Source organism: Neodiprion lecontei, chromosome 2, assembly GCF_021901455.1.
Source record: "Neodiprion lecontei isolate iyNeoLeco1 chromosome 2, iyNeoLeco1.1, whole genome shotgun sequence".
Lineage (NCBI taxonomy): Eukaryota > Metazoa > Arthropoda > Insecta > Hymenoptera > Diprionidae > Neodiprion > Neodiprion lecontei.
This window is the reverse complement of record NC_060261.1, coordinates 16363834-16370888: the sequence shown is the minus strand read 5'-3', so window position 1 is coordinate 16370888 and position 7055 is coordinate 16363834. Positions and strand designations below refer to the sequence as shown.

Below are 7055 nucleotides of genomic sequence, written 5' to 3'. Positions count from 1 at the left end.
ATCGACGCCTATCCATAGTCGATCACCGTTCAGTAAGTCGAGTATACACTTTGCGAATTACAAGATGAAGTTGGCGTTTCTGTTTGTACTTTTATTGAGCGTGCTTCAATACGCTCATGCAGCAATTTGTGCAAAAGATTTGAGAAGCGGTGGCCCTCAAAACTTTAATAGTGTTGCTCAAATGAATGCGGAAAACAGAAAAGGCGGACGTAAGTTTTTATTTTTCATTGACTTTGGACGAATGAATTGTAAATAAAAAACAACATCTATCCATCTGTTGCAGGATACCAATTCCAACACAATGGGTATTGTTAAGTAACAAGCGCATCAAGAGAATTGTGTCCGCAAGGTCAAAACGATACCAAAAGTTTATCGATGTAACTGCATATTTGTATCAATAAACGGTAGTAAAATTTGACCAACCTTTTTTTATTTTACCTTCATCGTTGCATATACCTATATTTAGACAGCTGTGAAGTAAATTTACCAGTTACCGATACGTTCAGACGCAATTATATTGACCCTTTTATAGGTGATCAAAAATTATAAATTGACGGCACAAATTGTGAATCTCGATGACTGTAAAACCAACTGCTATAGAGGTTTGACACTAAAATTTCATTCTTTGGTCATTTTATAATCAAGGGTCAAACGGAAACAAACAATACAGGTCAATAATTGAAACACTTGCCTGAACGACGGGGAATCTGAGAATTCATGGAACGAGCAACGGGAAGAAAACATTAACGTTTTATTGTTGAAGAAACTGACGGTCCAACCTAAAGTATCGCGCATATTTCATGTCGGCCCTGTTCTCGATTTCTGAACAATTCAGTGCTCCGGAAATGAACACTTGGGGGAGCACAAATGACTGAAGGGACAATACTCGTTACCGCAACACGGTTGTTGTAACCCGATAGATCTGGTTTCTTGGTGAGTTGTTCGTAGAATGTTATGTTGTATTATACTTTGCGTTCATCGTACAGAATATAAATTTCCATTGCACAGTTTCAACGTTGCGGACCAAATTGTCAGATAGATGTTCATAAAATATACTACGAAGTTTGTATGCAAAGAATTGACGAGCTTATTCCGTGAACACGCGAAATGGAAAAACTGTTGCATGTTGTATTCAAGAATAATCCAACGTACGATGAATTTGATGAATTGAGCGAGAACGACGAACAAACTGTAAAATTATCGTACGTTTAATTAATATATTCTCACATATATAAGGGTATTTGTAGCAAATATTGTGCAAGAAGAATATTTACACGGAAAACAAAATTATTTCCTATATATGTAAGGATATTTGTAGCAAAGTGTTTAAATAAATTTAATCATGGCTCCAAAAATTACTTCAGCCGAACGAATGCGCAAGAAATGTAAATTGGACGTGGAAGATCCCGAAAGAAAAAATCGAAAATTAGATTCGCTATTCATGTTCGATTACGTTGAAGTACACATAATTTTAGACGCGTTGGGAAATGTTTGGTTCAAGAGTGTCGATTTGGCTTGGGCTCTCGAAATGGAAGATTTTGCTAATCAAAATATTTGTGAAAAAATACTACGCTTCGTACGAAAATGTTACGTCGGGTCCAAATATGCATCCAAAAACGACGTTCGTCAACGGTGCTACACTCGCAATCGTTTTAAATAAAAATCGCTTGTACTTTCGAGTCGGAGATGCTCCGAATGATACAAAATTTGTACCGAATTCAATACGGTGAATAAGAAACACAAAATATGTAAAGTTAACGCCAAGTTCAAGGAATATATACAATTTTTTTGTGGTATACGGCCGATATCATTCGACCTTTGACCTGAAGATTAGATTACGTCTATTGCAAGAATCGTAATGCCTTCACAGCTCCGGCGAAACGAAATATTAATCCCGCGCAGCAGTATGACGACGATATCATCTCGGCCTTTGATTCACCGATGAGATTACTTATACGCGAGTCAAAACTGATCTTTGATGTAGAGAATAAATATAGTAGATTGTGCACCAAGGGAGTAAAATGGCTTACTCCCGAGGTGCACACGACACCTTATATACCCCCTGCCATGTTTTCCGAGCTTCTCTGCTCGGGAAGTTGGCACGTATGTGGAAATTTTATTCTAAGCGAAAAGTGTTTGCTACTGGACCGCGTGGGTCCGAGGGGTGCAACCCCCCGCAGTTTCCCCATATCCACGGTGAATGCAATAAGGTGTAGGAACAAATATTAAAAACTTCCACTTTTAAGCCCTGAGAATTCGAGGAGGGAATAAAAGTCGTTTTTACTCCCTAGGACTTAAAAGTGCTACTTTACTACCTGTTCGGAGGCATCTAAAAGCGAGAAAAACATGCCAGTGGTATATAAACGAATATAACGCGAGTGAAATCATCTCTTATCGCATAGTTTTATTATGCCGTATTACGCTCGTGTTATCGGTGACCTGTTGACACCCGAGTAACAAAAAACACTTTACCACCAGTGCAAGAGAGATACATCGTTGTCGTTCAGTTGAACTTTGCGCGCTAGTTTGTATGAATTGACCGACTTATCCCGCGAAGAGATATCGAGTCCTTGACCCAAAAATTGTCAAGGAAAGGCCTCCCCGAGAAGAGATATTCTCGGTGCCAGACCCGAAACTGCCGAGTATATAATTTCGACCGCTCGATTTGTCCCCGCAAAAAAACAATGAACTCAAAGATCATTTGACTCGAAATGTTTTTGATAATCGTAACTACGTTGATTTTTTGCAATCTTGTGAGGAATCTTTGAAATCCTACCGGAAGCCGTCGTTTAGTTTGTTTGGCATTTCAGTTATTAAGATATATTATTGTTGTTTTTTTTTTAATTTGTCGACTCTCTTCACAATGTTAAGGATAAGGAATCAATTCAAACATATAAATGTACGTAAAAACTCATACAAATTGATACACACGGTGATGCAAAATCTCCTCAATTTTTTCTTCGCCACACTACAAAGCAGGCAAACTTGATCCGTCTGCCGAGATCGCAATGGCCAGGCTCGTGCAGCAATAAAAGTTGTGACGTTTGAACAGTCCGGAAAACTGAATTCGAAATTCAAAATGGCGGATCCAATAAAGCGACCCAAAAGGCAAATTCACTTGATTCCGGTAAAACTATGAACTCGGAGTTTTTTAATCAGGTCGCGAATTACGAATGTGAACTTGAAACTCAGAAATTCAAATTGGCGAATCCAATATGACGACTGGAAACGCAAATGTCACTTGATTCAGGTGAAACGACTTGCTGTCACCCGACCCAAAAGTCACCATCCCGATCCTAGGCAACTGTCCGAAGTGTGAAGATCCCGACGTGACCATTTGTCGGTAGGGTCATTCTTCTGCTTGGTTCAGAATTACGAAGGTCATTTTCCCGAATGCTTAATTCACGAACGGCTATTCTACCGCCGCTGTCTTAATCCCGATTGTGGCCTTCTCCCGAAACGATCAAATTCCAGCTGAGCCATTCATCCGAATATGCCACTTGTCCGAATCAAGATTTGTATCGTTATAGAACTCGTGGTTACCGATGAACAGTAAAAAGACAGTTGATAGACCAGAAATTTCCAATTTACTCTACAGTCACCTCGACTCAAGTCCGTTTTTACATTATGTAATTTGTATTAAAAGAACTAGAGTCGATGCGACTGTAGAGTAAATTGGAAATTTCTGGTTTATCAACCGTTTTGTTACCGTTCATCGGTAACCACGAGTTTTATGACGATACCAATCTCGATTCGGACAACTGGCATATTCGGATGAATTATTCTAGCGGGATAATTTGATCGTTTCTCAAAAGTTTCGTTTGGGTGTAAAAAAATTACTGTGAAAAAATGAGCCCTTAATATTAATATTAAGATAGTCTTCATCGCATTTTTTTAATTCCCATAAGAATAACATGGGAAAATATATTCGCTTCTTCTGATTTTTATACCTTTTAAACGACCAATAGAATAAAAAAGCGCTATTCTGATCTTTGTAGAGAATTGAACGTTCTACAAAAAAGGTCTGTGAAACATTTTTTTGATTAGTCCACTCGTTCAAAAGTTATTCAAGATCAAAGTTCAATTTTTCAAAAATTTGAAATTTACCAACAGCGTTGCTGAACGCGGAGTCGCGTTAATTGAAGAATATAACTGCTGCCCAACTAAAGATGAAAAACAGTTGCAGTATTTATTACAGGTTGTTCGCGACCATCGAAAACGTTTTCCCAATTGTTATGCGACGAGGACTATCGTAATATTAATATTAAGGGCTCATTTTTTCACAGTAATTTTTTTATATACCCATACGAAACTTTTGAGCCTGTTTGGGAGAAAAAAATTTTTTTTATATATATTAGGGTGTTGGAAATAAAAAAAATTTCGATTTTCCAACGGGCCACACCTGAAATAGTTAGTTTAGATAGAAAAAAAAATTCTGGCGAAAGATGAGCATTGTCGGTTGAGTGGAAGATCGGGCACATTTGATTTTTGATCTTTTTTTCCTTTTTATCGAATTTATGATGGATAATTGTTGGTACATTTTTTTTTCGTGTTTACAACTGCCAGCGGATCAGTTTGTGTCTTAAATAAGATGCTCCTGGAACTCTTTAGTTGATATTTACTAGGGACATCTAACGGGTTTTCTGATTATTATTCAATTCAAGTATATGAAAAACATTTTCTCACTCAAATTTCAATATTTTATTCAATATTGACACATTTCCCATTACATACAAACGAGTACCAGGAGTTGAGACGAGGGTAACATACCTTCGGCAGTTTTTTTTTTTTCTTTTCGAGATGAATCATGAAACAATCGAGATATGGATTTTTTTTTGTTTCGTTACTTTTTGTTCAGTCCCCCCCCCCCTTTTTTTTTGCAATATTGTGCAACAAATCTCGAATTTCTTGAGCAAATACAGTGACGTTATACAGTGACGTTTGTTGACAATAGTGATATTAGCTTATTCTTTTGACAAGTGGGATACTGCTGAAGATGAAATTTGACCAAATTTGAAAAAAAATTTTACTAACAATTATTCATCATAAATTCGATAAAAAGAAAAAAAAAATTAAAAATCAAATGTGCCCGATCTTTCACTCAACCGACAATGCTCATCTTTCGCCAGAATTTTTGTTTCTACCTAAACTAACCATTTCAGGTGTGGCCCCTTGGAAAATCGAAAATTTTTTTATTTTGAAACACCCTAATGTATATATATATATATATAAGTGTACCCGTTTCATCATATATTATTCTCGTTGCAGTTTTACCTCTGCAATTAATCATGTTCTTTGTTTATACATGTGATGAAAAATCCTGCAATCATTATTTTACCGTGGTACTGATTTGGCAAGGGAAAGTACAAACACCCTACAAGCACTTAAGTAGCGACGGCCCTGAAATTCACACGTGGCAGTTTCATTGCAGTAGTATTGATATCTGCTGGCATATGTCGGTGGTTACTTGTAACGTTAACGAAGATAGATCTCTATTTCATCGACCGCCTGTAAGCCTCCTACCGTCGATAAAAACTCTATATTCGTTGTGGCTGCGAATCATTCACACTGCGCCCGTTTCGTCAGTTTATCATGATCTGGCTCGCGTAGTATTGCCACAATTCGGAATGTAATTTCGTTGCATTGCCTTCGCATTGCAGTAGTTGGGATTGACGACGGCATATGATTGGTGATGCTTTGTTTTACAGCGTCGTAGAAACAAAACTGGAAAAATGGTGTTCCGGGGTAAATGATTTGTGACAAAAGTGATTACAATTTTGTATCGCTTTGACGATCAACGATTGTGACTGTGAAACGAGGCATTGTCACGTCGTGACCTCTTATTTAGTGGGGTTTCCATAATTTGGAGATTGCCATTCGGATATCTATATGTCACCTCAAATCTGGAAAAAGATACCCACATCGATGCTCGTGGGTATCTTTTATCGTTGTATCAAACGTATATCACTACAGATAATTGTCAATACACTTGTCAAAGTTTCTTCAGTGTGGTCGTTATAATTAAAGCGAACATATTGTCGCGCATCGATCTGCTAGAAAATTAGTTGAATGTCATAACTTCGCAAACGTCTTCATTCGTAATTTTCTCGTCTCGATACCGACGTTTACAAGCTTTGTGTTACATCGATGTATCGCAATTGTTCGACAAGCTGACTCGTATCTGATCTCACCAACACGCTCGATGTATTTAAAAATGATAATAAAAAAATGCATTGTAAAATAATAATTGTCGAGGTTCAAACCCAGATGGAACACACATATAGATATAGTCTAAATGACACCGTCCATAATATGTATATCGTCCGTAATTAATGCATTTTACGGATTTGATACGTATTTTAGAAGATCATTTAGATTTTATGTATACGAGTGTTTTATCTGGATAGTAACACGATTGATAGCATCAATAGGCCGTCTCTTAAAAATATTATTATTTTTTTCGGTTCTTCAAACGTGCCGAGTGTTTTCGAAATTATGTAGTTGAAAGCTTGACGAATTAACTCACGTAATTATGCGTCTTACGAAAGATTTTGCGTGAATTAGTCGAGTCAGTGACAGTACATAACTCGTATAAAACTCATGTATTTACGCGAGTTGTACACGAGTTAGAGTACACTTCAATATTACAGGTATACCCCTAACTTCTCTACAACTCATGTATTTACGCGAGTCATGCGCGAGTCAGGAGATTTCAAGTCATTCGTAACTCGCGTACAATTTCCCATAACTCGCGTAAATTTTTGTACGGGTTTTGCGAGGGACGGGGCACTCGGTATTTGTATGTGGTTGATATAAATTCGCCAATGCTATAGGATCATCAAAATATCACTAGAGAAATACCGAACGACTCGGCTCAGTTCGAACATCAAACATTTAAAGTTATAAATCTCGTAACGCGATGGAAAACTATAACTATAAAAAACTATAACAATGACATCGCATTTTGTCGGAAAACTATAACTATAAAAAAAACTATAACAATGACATCGCATCATCTTCTGAAAATCGATTGAACGGTACATACGCAGATAGCC

The 7055-nt window shown here is 37.2% G+C and overlaps 1 long non-coding RNA gene across 2 annotated transcripts; it reads left to right on the top strand.

The window, feature by feature from the left end:
- On the top strand, positions 1–1358 carry LOC124293139. 2 transcript variants are annotated; one of them, XR_006903063.1, is made up of 3 exons: positions 1–209; positions 284–933; positions 1009–1358. It is a non-coding gene; the product is annotated as an uncharacterized LOC124293139 (long non-coding RNA). The 2 variants fall into 2 exon arrangements; XR_006903064.1 differs by having other exon boundaries at positions 3–209; positions 284–532; positions 646–1358.
- Positions 1359–7055: the final 5697 nt, after the last annotated feature.